Here is a 23,579-nt window from a genome sequence, read left to right on the forward strand (position 1 = left end):
TGAGAGGCCTTGTAGATAAAAGTCAGCGTCAGGAGAAGCAAAAAATAAATAAATAAATAAAAATAAAAAATCCTCCAATTCCTGTTTGACTGATTTGTGCTGACATAGCCTCATATACTTGCCCTGATTTCATTCTTCAGAAATGCACTTTGTCTCCACAAAGACAGATCATTAAATAGAGGTAAAAAGAAGTAAAAGAGATCCTCACACAGTGTACTGTGATCAGGTTACTCTCTGGAAGAGCCACTACAACTGAAATTGCAGTAATTTGAATAGGCTTCTGATAAAGGACAGAAATGAGAAGCAGGTGAGATGAGTTTGTTACCAGCATTTGAAGTGGGTGTACCAAGTTTTAATAAATCACTTCTAGGGGTCAGTTTCCACCTCTGTAAAATGGGAATAATATGGTGACTATCTCACCTAAATGTCATGAAAATGAGTTAAGTGGCTATAAACATAATTCTGTCTTCAAACAGCAGGCAGTGTAGAAATAAAGTTTTTCTCACAGCAGTTTCTGCTCTGATGTTTAAAGATTCTGACATAGATTCGAACATAATTACTCAAAAACAAACTAAAAAAACCCTGTTTCTCATATAATTATTAATTAATTTAATCCAAAAGGCACCAGATTTCAAAGTAGTGCATGAGTCTTTCTTTCAAACTTATCTGTCTCCATAACCCGAACTGGGGATAAGACCAGAAATAGCAAAGGTTTGCTTTAAATCTCTGCCTGCATAAGAAGCAAAACAACTTCTAAAGAAAACTGTATTAAAAAGTATAAGAAAATTATATTAAAAATTCACATTAACTTTGAGCATTCAAATAAATGCCAGGAACTGATAAAAGAACAATCTTTTAAAAGACAGACTATTTTTTGTTCAATTAATGACAATTCTCACCATTTTTAAGAATCTTGAAGTTTCACCAATTATACTAGGAGTCACTTCAGTGTAATCTCAGGCAAACAAAAGCAAAATTCAAAGTTCTCATTTGTCCTTTATTCTGTTGCTGAAACACTCAGATGCATGGCTGCAATTACTCCTAACAACTACATACTAGCTTCTCTTTTAATTAAACTACAAATAGCAATGCTGACACACTCTTAGAAAAAAAAATAAGCTTTACAGAGATGATAAAAACACTGAAACAGCAAAAGTCTTACTTGCAGCAGTTCAGTCAAAACATGCCAGCCCTGGAGAACTCAGATCCGTAAGTCTCTGCAGTCCAGAAATTCTCTTGAGTTTATCCAGTGTTTATTTACCAGGCTTTAAAAGTCTGTGGTTAGAAGAACAGAGTTAGCTTTCTACACCATCCAGAGCACTACTGAAGTCCTCCAGCAACAGCAGACATGAAGTTTGCTGATAGTTGGGTTTTCTGCTGCTACGTAGTTGCTCAGTACTTGTAAATACAAGCTCTGTGGACAAAGTCCCAAATGACATCACAGGCAGCTGCTTATTGTTGAGTCTTTATTAACTGACTGTCAAGAAAGAAAAGAGGAGAGGAAAGAAAAGCACAAACTATCTTCCCTGCAGCACAATTTGCATCTTAGTAGGAGTTGCAGTGCTACACACATAAATACTTCTGTTTACCCAACTGATGTTTTCTTAGAATGAATAAACAGTATTTGCAGGGAAAGCAGAAAAATTAAGAACCTAACCAGCTTCAAAATGCAAAGCGTGCAGGGAGAAAAAGAAAAGTGTCAGCAGCACCTTTTTCAGAATTTTCCCCTGCATTCTCCTAATTCTTCTGTTTATTTTAAAGATATGTAACCAGGGGTGCGAATCTGCATGGATCTTAAAGCACAGAGCACAGGACTTTAGTAAGTTGAAATAAAAGTTTCACCTAATTACTTCCTAATTTTAAAAGCTACAGAACTACTGACTTCAATCTTCACAAGATTTAAGCCAGTTCAACATCAGTTACAATACGTTCTGAAGAAACCTCTCTTCCTTTCCAAAGATGAAAATAAAAGAAAGCAGGAAACAGCCCCAAACATTGCTATTCAGATGGTGATAAGGGCATAACACTGACCTTTCCTCCTCTGAGCTGGAGGTCCAAGACCAACTGGTGTTTGGAACTGAAGTTTGCCCAGGTGCAGGGAGGCACAGGGTGCTGACCCAAGGACCAGCACAGGCAGTAGTCCCAAACTACCCTCTGTCATTGAGCTCTTGCTGGAAGAGGGATCTGGCAGTCTGTGCCTTGGTTTTCAGAAGTCAGCCCTTTCAAGTCAGAACTTCAAATACAGGCAGGGCAGCACCAAGGGCTGTGACAGATGGAGTTCTCTTATCTGCGTGTGCTTCCGCACAAGGAGCTTCAGCAGTGGAAACACCTCACCCCTTGCATCCCAAAACCCGACTTGCACATTCCACACACAACAAAACAGAAACCTGAGCTCAGAGATGAGTCAAAGCCAAGTTTTCATGATGTTCTCAATTCCTACATGTAAGAGAAGTAGCAACCCAAATTTCTGCCTGCTTACAGCGAGTAGATCGACCTTGGGGCAGGTCCTCCACTGCTGTAAATCAAGCTAGGTGCAAGGATGCAGCTGAACAACAGCGGTTAGCACTGGCCAAAGATCTTGCTTTTGACTGCAAGAGTGTCATCAAGCAATTTATGTGCCCTTAATGATGGAGTCCCTGATTTGCCCAGTGCATGCCCCAAGTGGAAGCAGTACCCTAATGCCATAGTGCCATAGAGATCACTTGAACTGCTCCATAGAAAACCTAGATCTGTGCCTTTGAAGGAAGTGTGGTGTAAATCCCCCTATACCCATGTGGCTAACCAGCCCGTAGCACACAAAGAACCACGAGTTGCATTTATGAGGCTGTTCTCCGTCTTACATCACGATCAGCAAGAGTGCATCTGACTCACTGAGCTCTGATCGAGGAAGTCCTCAAAATGCTTTGAAGATGATGTGGGCCATGGAAGCAATAAGTATCAATAATAACATGCAATAACGCATGCTTCAAAACATACAGCATTAGCCCCAGCTTTGCAAGAGCTACTGTGTACGGGTCCGCAAGCATCAGCTCATTCCAGCGGGAACAAATCCATCCATGAGATCAGGAGAAGGGTTACATTTTGCTTAATTTGATGCAAATTTACAGTGCACCATCTCATACCAAGGACTGATGAACATTATGGAACAGCAAAATGCAGGTTCTACTGCAGATCTCTTGACAACAAAGCTGGTTTGCAGCAGGATGCTAATTCAGGCATGCACATAGGGGAAAAAAAAGGAAGAGTGCATAGATTCAAAAAATCAGGAAACCACTGATTTAATAGAAAAAGCCAAAAGCATCATGAAATAAAAAAGAACATACCTTAAGAGAAACTGGAGCCTGTTCCCAGGCACTATTTGTGCTATTCAGTAAATTTTTGCACGTATTAAGCCTCCTGGTCATGCATTTCCCAGCTAGCTACACCCAGCTGAACAGGATCCTGCAACATCAATTGCCTGAAACCAATTTTTTGGAGACTTCCACCAACGTAAATTCTATCTCAATCCTTTTCTGAACTGGTGTCAAAATAAATGTGCAAAGAAGCAAGTACTTAGATTTGCGGGTTTAACCAGTAAGTTATTCTTCCCAAGATGAGAATTCCCACGAGGGTGGACAAACAGATTCTGCATTCTTCAAATTACAACCCTTATTAAGGGAGTGGCCATTAGCTCACTCTCTAAATGCATTTATTCCATCTAATTTCTATTCTAAGTCATCATAAGATACAGCCACTGGCTGTGCAGATACAGCTTATTTTTGGCAGGAATGCCATGGCTTTTGTTAGAACAAAATTCAAGGCAGAATCCTGTCCTTGACAAGCTACAGGTTGACTGAAAAGACAAATGCAGCGAAGCCATGAGCTACAGCAGTTGCTCCCAGACTGATGCTCAGCAGGGATATGCATACTGACAACTTCCTGAAGGGGGGTTGTGATGAGGAGGGGGTCGGCCTCTTCTCCCAGACAACAAATAGGACCCAAGGAAATGGCCACAAGTTGCACCAGGGGAGATTTAGATTAGATATAAGGAAAAACTTTTTCTCTCAAAGAGGGATCAGGCACTGGAATGGCCTGCCCAGGGTGTTGGTGGAGTCACCGTCCCTGGCAGTATTCAAGAGGCATCTGGACGAGGTGCTATAAGATTTAGTAGCTTACAGGGTAGTAATGGTGATAGGAGGACGGTTGGACTAGATGATCTTGTAGGTCCTTTCCAACCTTATGATTCTATGATTCTATGACTGACCCAGATCTATTTTTGATGGGCAGGCAGCTAAGGTGAGATGGAATGGATTGATCCATGGCCTCAAGTTACGCCAGGGGAGGTTTAGGTTGGATATCAGGAAAAACTTCTTTACAGAAAGGGTTGTTAAGCACTGGAACAGGCTCCCCAGGGAGGTGGTTGAGTCACCATCCCTGAATGTGTTTAAAAACCATTTGGATGTGGTGCTCGGGGACATGATTTAGCGGTGGGTTGTTAGAGCACTATGATTAGGTTGTGGTTGGACTTGATGATCTTGAAGGTCCTTTCCAACCTGAGCAATTCTATAATTCTGTGATCTAAGTACACAGAGACACAGTTTGCCCATCCATCTATCCTAGTATGGCACTATCTGTTAAAACCTCAGTGCCTCATACAAATACAAATCCAAGCTATTTCCAGTGCCAGCGTTCACTTGTCCCAGCATGAGATCAGCAAACATCCAGGATCCCAAATGCTCCCAGTGCCCTCACCATGATGGAGTCATAGGGCTGTGGTAGGAGAGGATCAGCCCAGATGTATCATAATGTAACATAATATTGTGTAATATAATATAACAGAATATAACAGAACACTATAATCCCAATATGTTATATTTTTATCCCACAGTAATTATTCAGATCACTGGAGGGCAAATTTGATTTTTCACCCTCTTTGGGGTTGAATATGGTTGGAAGTCTTGAGCTGATTCTTAAAATATCACAGAAACTTCTCCAGAATGCCACCAGGATTCTGGAAAGCAAAATGCTCTTTGGATATTAATATTATTCTTGTTTTTACCAACACACAACCAGGTATCGATCTCATAAAACAAATACTTAAAAGCATGTGGGATCAGCACGTTAGCACAGTAAACACTTCTAAGCCTAGGGTAGCTGGTGAAGAGAACAAGTGAAGAGAATAAAAGGAAATGTGCAGGGGCGGTGTATGGATCTCCTCACTCACTGTCAAAAAGGGGTCTCCAGCTGAAGCAGTTTGATCGGGCTGGTAAGCTTTTGATCGCAAAACCAGTTTGGTTTCTAACCTCACTGGGTGATTTTTCAAAGCTTTTTACCTCCCCTGCACATCAACAGCAGGGGAAAGATCCTTAGCAAAGAAAGGTTTTATTGCTGGAACATACAATAGATCTCTCACATTTATGAATTTAAGTTTCAGAGAAAAAGCTGCAACAATGATCATATCCTACTGATCATTCTGCTGTACCTGGGGTCATAGCATGTTATATACCTGGTTTGTCCTCTCCAGCTCTGCTCCACACACGTGCTGCCATGCACTCCCCAACACACAGCAGACAGCTACACAGACACAGTTACCTAACTCACATCCTACACCATGGGAAATCCTGTCTTTCACTGTCAGGATGAAACCTGACACGGTATATCAAAACTAATAGCTGAAACAAAGAACTTATCTAAACTTTCTAGATGAGCTGAGAATTTAAATGAGTGCATACCATTTTTCCAGCTGTAACAATGATTTGATATCAGTTCCTAAATCTTTTTTGGTGCCTTAATTTATGCTTCAGTAGAATTAAAAAAAAAAGTATTCACAGGTGAAAATTGATGTGATTAACTCTCCCTATAAACTATCTCATTGTAAAACACAAGCTTAAGCAAATCCTACAAAGTCTATTTCAAGTGTTGACACTTGAACCAGGAAGAGGGAGGCAGAAGCTGAATTTTTAACTAGAAGGGAACTCAGAAGCATTTTAAATGTGATTACTAAATACAAGCACCTAGGACTGGCTTTCATTAATTTCCTGATTTAAGCCATTATTCTTTTTTTGCCTTTCCTCTTGTTTCTGGAGTCATGAGATTGATTCAGCCACCAGTGACCTTATCCAGAGTAAATTGAAATCAATGGCATTAGTGCATTCTGGAGCAGACCCAAAACCAACGTACTTTCAAGGGCTTTTGTATATCCTTAATCACACGGGTAAGCCCCTGCAAAGTTAGATTCCAATGGGTCTGATCATTAAATCAGTTATGTGCTTTAACTTCACATACGGGTAGTGGTCCCCTCTGGCTACTGAAAATGGTCTTTACTAAGAGGAGAAGGTTATTTCCATAATCTGTTTCTGATGAAAATGCCTGTTGCTACAGGTGTTGGGGTTCCAGCAAGGCTGGCACCTGATAGGGAAGCTGACTAATTGACGCTCCCCTCCTGCCTTTCCGGACGTGTCCCTGTGTGTCAGAAAGCAGAGGTATCAGCTTGTGAAACACACATTCCTCTGCTGTGAGCATCTGGCCTCTTGGCAGCCAAGTCGTGACAGGTTCTGCAGCAGCTGTGATGGCTCCATGCTCTTTCAGATGGTTAAGCAGCCTTGTTTTTCAGTCGAGCTGTTTGTTTGCTACTGCACTCCTGGATAAGAGCCCACTTGCCTTTTTAATTAATGAACTGGCCATTGGATTGGAGCAATCAGTTACATTTTTGTACATGTCAAGCAGAGATTCTTTCCCAGAGACTGCCAGTCACACAGCCCTGCATTCTCAACTCAGTGGTTCCACTCCACTTGCTCCATCCTGACACCTTCACACTCCAGAAAGATCAGTCAGTCATCTTCCCAAAGCAAGCACGAGTGCTGGGATATCACTCTCCATTCCTCAGCCACAGAATTCCATTGCTCCTGCTCTATTGCAGGCCACAGTAATCAGACCAAACAGAGGAAACAAGGAACAGAATTTATGTGTTTCAGATGGCTTTGTAAACTGTCCTCCCACGTGTGTGCACCAGATGGAGATAAGAATCTGGCTGGAAGCTTTGGCCTTACGCTGTGTGGCACAGAGGTAGCAGCACATCAGCATATTAAGGGAAAAAAATCTTCAGAGGAGATTACATAAATCAGAACTAATTTTTATGTAAATTGCTTTTAAACACATAATGCAAACTCATAATATAATAAACACTTCCTCAAACAAACAGGTACATCACTCTCCATACCGTATGGGATAACAAAGCATCTTTAAAAGCTCTCACAGACACCCCTTTTCCCTTGTGCTACTGCCTGGGAAGGAAGAATAAGCAACAGCTGACTTGGGCAGTCTTCCTCCTCCCTTGCCAGGCTGCTGCTTGAAGTTCTCCTTGTGTTTGCCACAGGAAGCTCTGCTTGCGGGGTGTTGCTGATGTTATTCCTGCCCTTGGCACAATGAGGGCATGGAGGGAGCCTGAGGAGGGAACAGATAGGCCCGCTATCTGCCTGCACGTGTTTTATTGACCCCTGGATGCGGACCCAGTAACCCTTTGAGCAGCTGTATTGCCTGCTCTGTTTGCCAAAGTGCATACACGTGGGGTTAATGAGTACCTGCAAGCAGCTGCAGTCACCAGCCAGAGCTGTGAAAGCAAAGCAGCGGTGTCACCGTGGGTCCCATGTGCACCAAACCAGCCCTCAGCACTAACCTTGCTCCCAAAGACTGTAGGGAAAAAACAATCCTAGAACTGTTTGAGAAAGATTACCATCATTTAAAGCTCTCTTTGGGTCTTTCAATTCTGCCGTCAAAGCAGGACAGGAAGAAACCGCTACCAGCAGATGACTTGTGAAACTAGAGCTGCAACAATGTGCCTGATTTTAATACTACAGATTTCCATATTGGGACACACTTTGGGCTGATAAAAACATCCCGTTTTCCTGAGTGACTATAATAAACATGTCTACCTGAAACCCCCTGCAAGTATGCTGCTGCCATAACGCCCCTGGGACCCACAGAAAGTTGATCCAACAGTACAAGTAAAACCCCTGGGGGATGAGTTGCTCACTTAAAGCTGTAATGGAGCTGCCAGGAAATTTAAGTCCAGGAATTACTGCTCTATGTGCTGTCAGCATTCCCCTGCAGAATACCAAAGGCTTACCAAAAAAGTACCTCACTGCACATCTTCAGGATCCTCTGTGACATCCTATGAAAAATCCTGGGCTGTTGTAGAATACAGTAACAAATTACACGCACACTTTCAACGCAAGATTTCAACAACATGCTACGATTACCTGAAATCTGTGAAATATGACAGCTCCTAGCAGCCAGCTAGATACTTCTCAGGGAAGGAGACCAAAGTGTGGCTTTGCGAAAGGGATGATGAAACAGACTGAAATTGGTTTTGTGAGAAGAAAATTTTCTCATCCTTCCTGCAAAATGAAGCCTTCCATCCTATTTGGCTGGCTGGAAAAGGGCAGGTAAAATCACATGAAGGCTGCTCTGGTTTATCATACTGCCTCCCCTACCATAGAGCAGTGAAGATTTTATTGCATGCTATAAAGAGAGGAAAAACTCATCTTGTAATCATATAAACACAGTGAACAACACAGAATAAGTATCAATTACTTTCGCAAGTTTCAGTGATAACCTCGGCCCCCGAGGACAATTTCAAATGGTATGATAAAGACTTCAGTTAAATTAAAAGCATCAAAAGCAAACTAGCACTTGAAAACAAATAATTCACTCTGTTACGTCGGTTATAATAAATTTTCTGAACGGGCAGATTTCCCTCCCAGCTATTCAGCTGTTCCTTCCCCAAAAGTAGAACAAGTCAATCTGTTTGAGAAGACAGTTTGCCACCCAGCTTACTTAATGCCATGCATTAAAATAAAATAGCTGGATAATTTTGATGTCAAAGTGCTGTTTTAATGTGAACCTACAGTCAAGAGACTCAACGATGAGAGAAAAATGCAATCAGATGCTGCTGACTTCCATATAGATTAGATCTAAATAAAATACATGACCAGCTTGTGGACGTGTAGTCCACAAGTCCAGCCTTCCTCACGTCCTGCAGTGGGTCCTTGCAGATACGTTTGTCACTGTTTACTTTCATCCCGTGATACAATTTTTTCTCAGTGACACTAGTGTAAACAAAAACGTGACTAACAGACAATAGTAGATCTGCGATAAATTTTTATCCATCTGAAATTAAACAGCCGATAAAGTCATGTGACATGCTAGCAGCTTTTAAAGAGCTCCCTGGGCTATGTCAGTGGCTATGCCATGCCAGCTCCCGGCACGGGGTAGCAGGAAGGATGTGCTCGGCCCAGAGCTGCACTGCCGCAGCCCGCAGCCCCCAGCAGACAGTCTCAGAGCTAGCTCCTGGATCTCCCCGCAACACTGGGGAGTGAACTCCAGAAGGATCCACCGCGTGCATTTTCCTTTCAGAGAGAGAAAGCAAGAAAATGCTTTACCTTCACAGTGTAATAGCCTGAAAAGGCTTTCCTCGTCGTGGGAGCTCGTAGTCAAGAGACTGAGCTGATATAATTCATCCTAAAACATCCTAAAAGCACCTCTGAGGCTGAGCACTGGCTTTGGTAAAGCCTGTGTTAATGTGAAACAAGGCTTGCCCCTGCCTTTTGATCAACGGGGCAGGTCTCAGGCCAGCCGCTCATCCTACTGTATCTGCAGATCAACAAACTCAAGTACCTACCAATCAGCACTGCTAGTTTCTGCTTCATGTTCCTTTGACTTTAATATCATCTTAGCAATTCAGACCAGCAGCTCCAACCTGCTTTCAAAGGCTGACTGCCATACACGTAGCTTTCAGACACTCATAGATAGACAATTGATGAAACAAAGTAATTATCACCTGCTTAGTGTGTTTGGCACACAGTAAAAATACAAAGCCTCTAACTACTTGGATCAAGACTTGTGTGCTGACCAAGAGATCAGCCATCACAGACACATGGGGGATGTGGGACAGCTTCTCCAGCCTCTCCCCTGCTGCTGCCCCCTCCACCCTCTAACCCAACAGGCACAACAGTCCTGGAATGCATTACCAGTTGGTTTTGTTTATACCATACTACAGGTATATGGATGATGTCTAAGAATTTTAAATAAAACCCCAACATTTTGTTCATTTCCTGTAATATCTATAATTTCCTTTGAGAGCTTTTCCAAACATCTCAGAAGTTTGGATGTGAATAATTTCTCCTGTGCTCTAACTTTGGCACGTGTCTTTAAACAGATGGAAATTACTGTTGTGTAGCCTTAGGACATATCAAGATCTCTCTTTGTTTCTATAATGAGGCCCAATTAATACCTACAACTTTCTGCCACTCAAATAATTTCAAAATACCAGGATTTCACCCAGAACAGCATCGCTGATATGTGCTTTCATGATATAAACTAAAATTATCTAAATCAATATCAACGTAAGTAATGATAGTCATTCTACAAGAAATGCAGGTATTCTGCTACATTCAAAAATTATCTGTTAAAAAAGACTTTTCCCTTTCCTATTGCAGACAACATTACACCTTAGTGAAGCTTCAAGTCAGGGTAATCCTATTGAGCTAGACAATCTTGGGGGTAGCCTCCATGAAATTCTTCCTGCCAAATAGGACAGGACAGAGTAGTTGTCACTGTGTGAAACCTTACCATGCAGCAGGCATTAGAAATACCTGCACAGAGAATCACTGTGGAATAGCTATTTTGTATTGATTTGCCACTCATTTTGCAGTAGCTTCTCTGTGTAGACAAAATTATAAAACTAGATTTCTGTTCATAAGACCTATCCGTTTCAAAAGCTTTTACATAAAATGATACCCATGAAAAAGTAGTATTTATAAAACACGACAAATGAATAACTTAATTATAGCTTATTTACCTGGCAGGACCAGGGTTACCACTCCCACCTTAAAAAGTCAGTTTATGAATGCTTGAAATGCTCATGGTAATTTGTGAACTTTGTCCTGTTTATGAAAGGGTTGCTGTGATTACTTACTATTTTAAAACCAAGCAATTTGGGGCAAATAATAAAATGACATTTCCTCCTAATTAACTTCATTGCTCATGTTTTTTCTCCACTTGCAGCACACCAGGAGCCTTCTGCATTAGCTCTTAGCACCTTCGCTTGATCCAGTAGGACTGTTCACTCACTGTGGTTTCCAGCTGCTACCTAACATACCTGAAAATTTCCACCAACCTCAGAATCCTGGCATTAAGGAAAATTGTATTAGTATGGCCAGATACATCACAGAACAGAAATTCCTTACAACCAGAACTGTGCTGAACCAATGACAGTAAAAGAGACTTAAACTGAACACAGGCAACCTTCCTTCTTTCCTCAAAAATTCAATGAGAAGACAGTTGGCAAGATAAACAGTAAATGCCACTGAATCTTCATGGGGACTACTTGCACACAAAGCAGAAAAGGTAAATGTCATGGCTGGAGCTAGCTTAATATTATGCGTTATGCTTTTTAAAAATATATTTAATTACTACCATCAGAAACTGTACTAAAAATAGGTTACTGAGCTGCATTTTTTCTCTATGACAGATAACTGTAGGAGTGCAGCATTCACAAGGAACTGTTTGTACTAGGCACTCTATTTCCCCAACAAAACTTCCAGCAGAAGATCAGATGAATTCCACAAATATATCAGGGAGAGAATAGGCACAAAAGGCTGTAAAATTAGATCACAGACATGCAAGTATATGCAGGTGTTATAAGCAAACTACATTTACTATCTGCCAAAAAGAGCTCTCTAATCTCCAGGTTAGTGAGAACGCTCAGATGGCTCCAATATTTTCCCTGCAGCCACAAGCATTTTAAATACACGTATGCAACCATTTGATTTTTTTTCACATAGAATGATAGTAATGACAGTACCCATTAAGTTCCTTGAAGGTCACATACATTTTAAATACATCTTGCAAATTAGCCTACATCCTGAGGCTATCTATACAGTTGTTAAAATACCGTTACCAGTTTTCAAAAAAGAGGAAGAGCTTGGATTTTAGCTGTCCCTGTACCCTTGACTCAGTCATAATTCACTAAGCTGAGTGCAGAGTCAAGCCCTACAGGGAGGTAAACTCTGCCCCATGACATCAGACCCACAGGGTTGGTGTGTTACAGAAGGATTGGTGTTGGAGATGAAGACCCAGATGATGCTATCTGAGCAGCTGCGTCCTTTGAGCTAGCACATCTTTAATTTACTCCAAATAAAGGCATTATGAACCTGTGTAAATGCCCTGCTCACTAGCACCAGTAACTGGAAACATGGCTTCCCAAATCGATGCCAAATGCTCCAGGACACGTCAAGCCCTCCTAAAATGATGAATCCCACACCTTCCAACTATTAAGTATTCATTTCCTATGGATATCTACGGAAAACAATGATCCTCACGATGGCATAAAATTGAAAATACTTTTGAGGAAAACAACACAGGTGTTGGGAGCAGGGCGGTCTTAGAGGCACTTCTCAGAGCCAGACATTTATCTGGAATATTTTCCCCCTGAATGTGACCGAATGCTGGAGAAGTCTCGCCAGCCACATCAGGTGCACAGCATCTTCCCTGTGATCTTTTCCCCAGCCTTGGAATTACAGAACTACCAAGTGCCTGCAATTCACCACAGTGCTTACCCCTTGCTCTAGAATGCAAGCTTTAATCAAAGGTTTCTACACCTTATGCCCGGAAGGAAGATTTATCAAAACACGAGCAGAAAATAAACTTTCAATCTATATAAAGCCTGAGACAACAGCTCTGAGGTTCTGTTATTCTTTTTAACGCAAAATGAAAGAACAGTACTTTGTAGAGGTAGCTTCACTGAGAACACTAAATCCTAAATAAACATTAAAGGATAATTCTTGGGGGGTTTTGACACCCTTTCCAAAGTGACCTAATGGATTTTACCTCTGGCCTTCCTGCTTCCCTCTCAACAATCCCAAAAGGAAATCTACAGTTTTTTACTGAACAAGAATTCAAAAATGTTCCAATTTTCTTTTTGTAGAACAATTTCCAGTGTGCTGCTGAATACCCAAATTACCAAAAACCTCACAGGCCCAGCTGGCACTGTGTGACAGGGAAACATCCACTTTTTGTGCTCCACAAATTCTGCTTGCCAAGAGATACCACAATAAGTACCAGGCACTGTGGGGTATTGAGTTAACACAACATCAGAAAATGAACAATTATATAAAATACAAGCTGTCAATCAGATATTGGAAATGGACTATGAAGATGTCGTCGTAAGTGCATGTACTTATAGCTAGAGACCACTTCAAAGAGTCAAGTGTGATTTATATGTAGTGCAGCCGTCACACACACAGGCTTTGACGTTCAGGACCCTATGCATACTGTCAGCTGAAGAAATTTCCAGTTATTTGCTATTTTGTGGATTTGTAAATCATATAAATGTTCATATTATTACCATGTGCTCTGACAGTTTGCATCAGCAGATCAACTCGGAAGAACTCTGTGATCAATTATTGATAGTATCTCATATAGCTGGAAAACATTTATTTGAAAATCAGGCTCCTGTGATACAGAACCTGCTTCTTTCCTATCTCAAGATCAACCCTAATGTAAACTATAACACAGAACAGATTAAAAAATATATAGCCTAGCTCTCAATTCATGTACTCATTTTTATCATTTAATGGTTCCCATAAAGATTGTTTATTATTGATGTGAAATACTGGAACCAAAATATCCTGTAGCTGGAAACTGGAAGTCTCAGTGACTGAGTCAGCGTGACTCTTTTGGCCTCCTCTCAATATGTTTTATTTCTTCTATTGAATAAACAAACAGCCCCATTCTGTAATGACAAGGCAAGCCAGGATTTTCCCATATTGTTTAGACAGATGTTGTCAGGGACTGATTACAAAAACCTGTATACCTAGAAGATATTTACTACTGTGATTTTCCATAATGTAACTGAACTACATGCAGAATAAACTAATGTCATAGGAAGCTGCGCTAATGAAAAGCCTCTGACTATGGAAATTAAACTGCAAAATAACTTCTCCAACAGTAGTAAAATCTATTTTTAAAGGCACTGCAGGAAAAAAAGAGTGCTATTTGTTACATTGCTCTAACAGGACACAAAAGACTGATGGACATGAAAGGACCGCTGATGAGAACACCTCTGGCTCTGCTCAAGCACCTCGCAGGAAATGATCAGATCTTTCTCCAGAGGTCCTGTTGCTCAAAGCTCTCCATGAGAACAGCCAGACCAGCCTCTAGCTGAATGCTACTTAGCTCAGTACATATAGTCAGCATTTAGTCTATTAATGCTTTTGTTCTCTGTTTTCACTGTTAGTTGGAAAATGCATCAAAGTTGCTGGGGTTCAATTATAACCAATTATTTTAAAGGTTTTTCTGCGTTTTGTGTTACAGGACAGTTGAAGGAAGGTGCTGTTTAACTGACCATATTAGTGCAATATTTTTAAAAAGCAACAAGTACAAGCAGAATGGTGCTCTATTACAACTAACTGCAGAAATGTGAAACAAAATGATTTTCTGTTATCAGGTGTTAATGCCAAAAGGAAGACCCCAGACACCATAACATCAAGAGAGTCCCTTTTGAACACTATTTTTCAGGTCTGTAGGGCCCACTGGCTCTGACATTTACTTGTGAGATAAGAAGGCGCAAGCGAGTATCAAGAGGACAATAATCTTCTGAAGAGAAAATGAGACCTACTAGATAGGGAGCATCACAGCGAGGATATTTTCATCACAGCAAGGGTATTTACACCAGCAGGTTTGCACAGGCAACAGGTGGTTTTGCAAGCCCAGGTGACTAATATTTCTGGAAATTAAACCCATGAGTCTACGACTGCCAAAAGAGGTATTTCATCACATCATTGTGTCTGGGCAGAATGAAGCGATATACTATATTCAAAAGCATTCCTCTCTGGTATTCCTCTAGTTTCTGCATAGCCACAGAAATAAATGTGCACGTAGGTATGCATGCACATTTCACATAAGGTTGAAAAACATATAAACGAAAGGACATCACCAACACAATGCACCTTCACCACAACTGAACGCTTGTGCTGTCAGTTGGAGTAAGATTGTAACATTACATGAGTCAAAAGATCTCAAAAGTTTCAGTGATTTTATGTTTTCACCACTGCTCTGGTAAAAGGCTGCCTTCAATGGAAAAAGAGAGGACTTTAATTATCTGTGGAAACATTATTTGACGGCTTTTCTTTGGTTGTTTGTCTTCAGGTAATTGCATGTTAAACAAGACCAAACCTGAGAAGTTTGCAATTTTTCTATTTAGAAGTAAGTGGAAATTGCAGCTGAAAAAAAAAAAAAAAAGGTTTAACTCTTCACCATTGTGAAGTAAGACTTGAAATATATTCATGTAGTCCAGGGCAGTTAGCATACAGGAGGAAAAGTATTTAAGTGAGAATTAGGATATCCTAGTGAATAACATCTCAGTGAAGTTACTTAAAATCAAGGTCTGATTTAAGGAAAAAGGGAAATTCTTTGGGGGATGATATTATTAAACTTACACAAAAACAAAAGCTAAGGGAAATACGTAAACAGATAAGAACCAAGCAAAACTTTTATTAAAAATATATTTAAAAAATCTTTAAGTAACTTACTCGTTCTCCAAAAACTTTGACATCAGTCATGTTTCCATGCACTTTTTAAAAATGTCATTGTGAGACATACGTAATGATATTGATAGTATCTTTAGCTGTAGGATTTATTACGCATTTGGAAAAAGAGAGTCCAGCTAAATCTGTTTGCATTTTGTTACCTGAATTGAGATGCGCAGGGGCTGTGGCAGTGCACAGGGTGCTGTCCTCACTCTCCCAGCCCCCACAGACAGCGCAAGGTGTGGGCATTTCCTCCTCCCTCTTACTTTTTTTTTTTTTTTTTTAATCTAGGATCCCTCAAACTGTACAATCCAAATTTTTTTCAGACCAGCACCTTACTTCCTTGCACCCCAAACTTAGTTTAAATTTCAAACTTGAGTTGACGGAAGGGGTTGATGCTTAGCACCTCTGTTGAAAAAATGATGGTGAAATCCATCTTCAAGTGACTCATGTTTCAGATGACACGAGCACCACCAGAAAACAGCACAACACAGCAGGCAACAGAGAAACAAAACAGGAAGGCATTATCTTCAATTTAAAAATGATTATTGAGGCTGTTCTGGTCACCTTCAGCACCCTGCATGTAATGACAGCAATGCAAACCATAACTAGCACCTGAAGCAAAGATGTCAAGGAAATGAAGCAAATCAAAAAGGAAGGAGAATTTCAGCCAGACTGACATGCACAAGCACTTTCTTGAATGGTAGACGGCTAGAGTGAGAGACAGGATGAGCTCTGATGGAGTTCCTTTTGATTAAGTACAAGAGGGCATAGCATTGCTCATTACAGCACCAGCTTCCCAGCGGATTATACATAAACAAGGCCTAGCCCAGCAAAGCCAGAGTATCTCTGTAAATAGCAATTTCAGCAGAAGCACACAAACTGCTTACACGTGTTCCATCCAGAGGCTGATTGTGTAAGCGCTGTTTCCAACCCAAAAGCCATACATCTAGCCATCAGACATCAGTTTTGTGTTATTCAGCACAACCCGTTTCACACAGTAAGCCACGTGGCAGGGCACACCCCTCCCCTTTCCACACAGCCTAAACTTAAACCATGCAACAGGAGCAGACACCTAAACTGACTGCCACCACCTATCGACACTACATAGTTGATACATCCATTAAAATTTCCTGTGCTTCACACACAGCTCTCTGTGGATTCACTTCATACCCATGTTATGTCACTCATATCAAGTTGTCATTTGAAATTATTTTAAGGATAATATTTACAATATTAATTCAATAAGAAATGTTACTGCTGAGGGATTCCCATTTTGACTGTTGAAACTATTTGGTCCAATCATTTATGGTAGTAAATAAATATTATGAAACCTCATGGAAAAACTATTACCCAAATTACTGAACAAAAACAAAAAAGCCTTTATTATGTTCCAGGAATGCATTTCTGGCAAAGAAAATAACATTTATATACAATGTCTTTTTATAGATTAGTCAAGGGAAAAAATGACTGCATTGATGTTCTGCAAACTGGAAGGATTTTTCTTGTCTGAAGAATTACAAGTGACATCAGTTTTCATAATATCCAAGAAGAATAGAATATACTTTGTTGAAAGAATTCCAGCTTTTTTTTCTGGTAAGTTGTGTTTCTGAGACAAACTTTCCCATTGTTTATTGTTTGGTCAGTTGTGGATGCGGTGTACATAAAGAAAAATTGTTTCAAGCTCTAAAACATTTTTCCTGAATAATTATTTTATTGTTTTCTCTCAAACAAGGCAGAAAATGACCCTACTGAGATCTGTGAGAGCATTTGCCAGGGGACTGAAGCTCTACTTCGAGTGTGTAAAATAAAATTGTCCATGAGGTCTCAGCTGAGCGTTCTCAGAACAGTTTTTCCTGTATCATATAGGTTATAACAATCCTCTTCAGTGGCCAAAAATGTTGCTCAAAAACATACGCAGTTAAGTCCTCAGGTTCTGAAGAGGAAAACAGCCCATGAGATTTTCCCAAGGTGTTACGCAAAATGCAAACTGTAGTGTAGCTTGGAGCCAACATGGTGGAATTTTATGGTGAATCAGTAGGGAAGTCCACTTGTTCTCCTCTCCATCACTATTAGCAAGTAGAGCTTTGGACTGCATTAAAAGTGGTCTCTAATCCATTAACCAAATTCTCAGGAAAAAAATCTGAAGATCTTTCAGACACAGGGAGTCTGTTATGTGTCCTAGAACAAGACTTCCTATGTAACAGTTCTTCCCATGTAGAAATAAGAAGGATGAACTTCCATTCCACCAGTTAAACTTCTCATAAAGATGGTTTATTATGCCACATTTTTACTAGCTAGGAAATCTGGTTTTGTTTAGCCATTTTTTTTAGATTGCTGTTGGTCCTCTGCTTGTGGTAAAATCATGATCACACACAAGACAGCAGAAGTATTCTTACTATCATCCTCTGAAATCAAAAACCCTACAGATGAAAAAGGCCTGCTCCAGAGCGTCATTTACACCTTTAAGACCAAATGCATAGTATCCTTAGTATTCCATTCCTTAGTATCCACTGTGAAGTATCAGCAGGATTTCAGAGCTGAACGTATTATGGAGCTGTCTGCCCAGTGAGGGTTACACAAAATGACTGCATTCCATTTTTTTCATTAAGAGGAACACTTGACAAGAGACAAACTACACGGTTGACTCAAACTTCAGCAGGCATTCCACACACCACTGTTCTACATGAGGCAGAGACCAGCAGCTTCTTAAAATCAGCATTCATTTCTGGAAGTTCTTCTTTTGCAAAGCCAAGGTTGTAGTACTTCAAAGAATATGACTGCAACTGTCAAAAGGCAAGAATACGTTCATCTTCTGAAGAAGTTCTATGACAATGACAGTCACCACAAGGAGCAAAATTATTTAAGAGCTTCATAGTCAGAAAAAAAGTGATGTTGTGGTTGCTAAAGCACAAGCACTTACCTAAGACAATTTCAGTCTGCCTTATTTTGTTGGGATTTTTTTGTTTGTTTGTTTTAAACTTTGCCTTTGTCATTTGTGTGACTTTTGGCCAATCATTTGCTTGTCCGCCTTGCTGGCCCACTCTGCACCTTCTCACATTGGAAAACCCTTTTTCCCAACTCAGCTGACTCTGACAGTCAGGATGTCAGTACCAGCAGCAGCAGGACAGCAGTAGCAACAAGAGGCTGGAATGGGTTGGATGCACTGGGCAATAAGACATTACCAAACTGGAACACCTCCACTGGCTTTCTTGTGCATGAAGCTGGATCCTCTCAGTATTAACGAAGTCCAAATGAAACTGCACCTAGATTCTTAAGTCCTCAATCATACTGAAAAAGCTATTACTCTCTGAAGCCACCTCTACCTGTCAGTAAAGCTGACATCACCAACTGTCACAGCTCACCGAGGTTCAGCAAGCAAGTTCAGTGTAGCAGTAACAATAAATCTCACCTTAGGATCCACTCCAGTGAGATGGATCAAAAATAATTTTCTAATAATAGAATCTTTTGAATTGAAAGGAACCTTTAAAGGTCATCTAGTCCTACTCCTCTGCAGTGATAAAAGACACCTACATCTCAGTCAGGTTGCTCAGAGCCTGACTCAGCCTGACCTCGAACGCCTCCGAGGACAGAGCTTCCACTACCTCTCTGGGCAACCTGTTCCAGCGTTTCACCAACTTTACTGTAAAAAACTTCTTCCTTATGTCCAATCTAAACATTCCCTCTTTTAGTTTGAAACCATTTCCCCTTGTCCTATTACAACAGACCCTGCTAAAGAGTCTGTCCCCTTCCTTCTTATAGCCAGCCTTTAGATATTGAAAGGCCACTATCAGGTTATCTCTTCTCCAGGCTGAACAGGCTCAGCTCTCTCAGCCTGTCCTTGTGGGGGAGGTGTTCCATCCCTTGGATCACTTTTATGTCCCTCCTCTGGATGTGCTCTAACAGGTCCACAGCTTTCCTGTACTGAGGACTCCACATCTGGACACAGTATTCCAGGTGACGCCTCACCAGCGCAGAGTAGAGGGGCAGGACCACCTCCCTCACCCTGCTGGCCATACTTCTTTTGATGCAGCCCAGGATACAGTTGGCTTTCTGGGCTGTGAGGGCACATTGCTGGCTCATGTTCAGCTTCCCATCCACCAGTACTCCCAAGATGTTTTTGGCAGGACTGTGCTCTATCCTTACATCTCCCCAGCTTACAGTGATAGCAGGAGTTGCCATGACCCAGGTCCAAGATCCTGCACATCAATTTATTGAATATCATGAGATTCACCTGGGCCCACCTCTCAAGCCTGTCTAGGTCTCTCTGAATGGAAATCCCACTCCTCGGGCATATTGATTGCACCACACAGCTTGGCATCAGCCACAAACTTGTTAAGGGTGCACTTGATCTCACCGTTGGTGTAATTGATGAAGATGTTAAAGAGTACTGGTCCCAATGACCCTGTGGGACACCACTCATCGCTGATCTCCATCCAGACATTGAGCCACTGACCACCATTGTTTGGGTACAATCTCACAACCAGTTCCTCATCCAGCAAACAGTCCATCCATCAAATCTACATCATTCCAGTTTGGAGACAAGGATGTTGTGGGGAATCATGTCAAAGGTATAACTGAAGTCAAGACAGATGACATAAGTGGCTCTTCCCTTGTTCACTGACTCAGTTACACCATCATAAAAAGCAACAAGGTTGGTCAGGCAGGACTTGCCCTTGGTGAAGTCATGCTGGTTATCTCCTATCACATCCCTCTCTTCCTCTCTTTATGCCTTAGCATAGCTTCCAGGTGTATCTGCTTCATGATCTTCCCCAGTACTGAGGTGAGGCTAACAGGTCAGTAGTTCCCCGGATCAAAGTAGCAAGAGGTAATTTGAGACGCATGTTTTCTCTGCTCTTCTTCCACCTCCCTCATTTTTTTTCCTTGTGCATGACGGAAATAGCTTTGTAGGAGTTAAAAAATAAATAAAATCGAAAAAATGCTCCACTTCAGTGTCCTATCACATAGCCTGCTGCTTTGCAGAAAGATCCACAATTATACTATTACAGAAAATATGTTCACAGTACAACTACGTGAAACTTTCAGTAATCAATGGAAGAAACACGTCATTAACAGATCCTCCATGGTGGAGGAGAAGTTAGCTCAGAAGAGGTGGAAAGCAATTTCAAAGAGTCAATATCAATGATGTATTGGGTGCTGGAGAAACTGTAGCACATGCTTCACAGTGCTGGACAGGACCTTGTTAGAAGTACCCTCAGCTGGATCTGAACACAACCTTTCGTGTTGCACAACAGTGTGATATTTCCCAGAGAAACTTCCATACGTTTCCCTCTATCCTCTTCAAATGCACAAAGAATCCATCTACAGGCCCTTAATTTCAAAATCACTCTATCCCAGTCTCCTGAGATGACCAAACACAAGACAGGCAGACTTGCTTGCTGTTTTCATAAAGCTTCATTGGTGAGAGCTAGTCAATAACATATACTTTCAGGTTTTACTGTCAATAGTGATACAATATGTCTGCATCATGCATGATCACAATGCACTTTACAACATCATATTTCACAGAGCAACTGTAAATGCATGTCCAACCCATACACAGCCATGCTGCACCGAGTGCAGACAGGGTGCGCCCCGTTGTCACTGTTCCTGTCACCTCCACAGCCCAGGTAAGCCTTCATCCTTCCTGACAAATGCTTGCACAGCAAAAGGAAGCAGGATTCTCTGCAGGAGTTTGTAAGCCATGAAATTTCATGCATAGATATTCCTTGCAAAACGTATTTCTAAGTTATAAGAGAGTGCATAAGAATTTATATCCTTATTAAAAACTAAATATGCATCACATTATTGAAAATAAGAAGTCAGCAATAAAAATGACAAAAGAAAAAAGAACATCACTGTGTTTCTCCACAGGAGCATCAAGGAAGTAAAAAATAATTTTCAAAATTTAACCTGCACTGGCAAGCATAACAGTATCTGTTACTTGAACTTCTCTATCTTGGAGAGTGCAGCTGAGGTTAAAAGTGTTGCTTTGAACATGAATGCATCTTGTTCCCCATTGCAGCAGCCTCCTATATACAAGCCTTTGCAGTGGGTCAGTTTCTTTTTCATCTGTATGCAGCCTTTCTAAACTAAAGAAAAAAGTAGGACTCTAAATACAGGTATTGTTTTGTTAGTGTCCCTGCATAGAATCCCTACGGGCACAGAGGGGCTGGAGTGGAAAAAGTACAAACTACACAGCTACTATTATTTTCTCTGGAAGGGTGACTTGGAAAGAAAAAATGAATTGGCTTTTCCTTTAGGACAAGCCACAGAACTGAGACAGTGTGGACGAGAGATTGGAACATAGAACTAAATTACTTCTCTTCCAACAAATTAGGGAAATAAAAGCAGCTTCTTCCTTGGAGCAGTCACATTTATACCAATCGATGTTTGGAGACACAGCCTAGCCCTACAAAAAGAAAGCTCTCAGTAATGAGTCCAGCTGCCTATCTGGAGAGAATTCTCCTGGGCTGACGTGACAAAGACAACATTCATGGGGCGACCACAGAAGTCTCATTAAAATTACCCTGAGTTCCTGCTTGGCATCTCCCACCACAGAAGAAAGGAAAGGGAGAACTCCCTGACTTTGGACAGGAAAATAACTCTAGTCCTGTAGGCAGGATGTAGATTCAAAAGAATAATTTTAGCAAGGTCCAGGATCCACTATCCACTTTGTGAAGCACGGCTACCCACATGGATAACCAAGGCCTTCAAAATTCATTTAACTGAGATGCCCTTGTTTATCAACCTTAGTTGATAGTTACTGCAACAAGATTAAACTTCCAGGCTACTGCACTAAACTGTGCAACTCTGTGTAGCTGAACAACTGTTTTCATTAGAATCACTTTCTAGATAGTAAAGAATGGTTAGCAACTTCATTGTATGCATGACAATTTTATTGCTTGGGTGAAAGGGTGGGGAGTTGCCTTTTCTGCCACCAGCAAACAGTGTAAGCAACTTTGAGAGGATTTATCTTCTCAGCTTATCAACAGGCTCTCAGATGGACAGTGTGAGATTTTAAATGAATACTTTAAAGACTAGAGATTAAGTGTTAGATTCAACATTTGGTGAAGTTCTGTAGAGAGACAGCTACCAGACAGCTTACAGCTTCTAGATTTTGAAGGACAACTGAACCAGCCTTGCCAATCCCATAACCTGTGTAATTAAAGGATAGCTCTAGGTTTATCTTTTATCATGGCTACTGATGTCAGAAGGGGGATGATCAAACTGTAAAAGGTAGAATAAAGAAGCTTGCCTAAGAATGATCCCCACAAATAGTAACAATTACTCAAACAGTAAGAGGTTTCCTGCAATCACAGAATAGAATCATAGAATCACTAAAGTTGGAAAAGACCTCTAAGATCATCCTCTACCACCAATATTTCCCCACTAAATCATGTTCCTTAGTACAACATGTAAACATTTTTTGAACACCTCCAGAGATGGTGACTCAACCACCCCCCTAGGCATCCCATTCCAGCATCTGACCACTCTTTTGGAGAAGAAATTCTTCCTAATATCCAAACTGAACTGCCTCTGGTGCAACTTGAGGCCATTCCCACTAGTCAGATTGCTAGTTACATGGGAGAGGAGGCCAACTCCCACCTCACCAGAACCTGCCTTCAAGTAGTTGTAGAGAGTGACAAGGTCTCCCCTGAGCCTCCTCCAGACTAAACAATCCCAGTTCCCTCAGCCTCTCCTCGTAAGACTTGTGCTCCAGACGCCTCATCAGCTTCATTGCCCTTCTCTGCATATGCTCGAGGGCCCCAATGTCTTTCTTGTAGTGAGGGGCCCAAAACTGAACACAGTACTCAAGGTGTGGCCTCACCAGAGCATAATACAGGAGGATAATCACCCCCTGCTCCTACTGGCAACACTATTTCTTATACAAGCCATGATGCCATTGGCATTCTTGGCTCCCTGAGCACACTGCTGGCCCAGGCTGCTGCAACAACTGCTGTTTTTGCGTCCAAAGTGCAGGACCCAGGACTTGGTCTTGTTGAACCTCAT

At 41.2% G+C, this 23,579-nt stretch overlaps 1 protein-coding gene across 5 annotated transcripts in view; it reads right to left on the reverse strand.

The window, feature by feature from the left end:
* NCKAP5 (NCK associated protein 5) overlaps window positions 1-23,579 on the reverse strand; it is a 454,740-nt gene that overhangs the window by 342,422 nt on the left and 88,739 nt on the right. For 3 of the 5 annotated variants that reach the window (XM_021397921.1, XM_021397919.1, XM_021397918.1), the window contains one exon: window positions 1,163-1,275. The exons of 1 other annotated variant lie outside the window; for it this stretch is intronic. The gene's annotated coding sequence lies outside the window, so the exon portion shown is untranslated. Of the gene's footprint in view, window positions 1-1,162; window positions 1,387-23,579 lie in introns of those variants that run through there. One more of the 5 variants, XM_021397922.1, reaches the window with a different exon arrangement.

The sequence above is a fragment of the Numida meleagris genome, chromosome 5 (assembly GCF_002078875.1).
Source record: "Numida meleagris isolate 19003 breed g44 Domestic line chromosome 5, NumMel1.0, whole genome shotgun sequence".
Lineage (NCBI taxonomy): Eukaryota > Metazoa > Chordata > Aves > Galliformes > Numididae > Numida > Numida meleagris.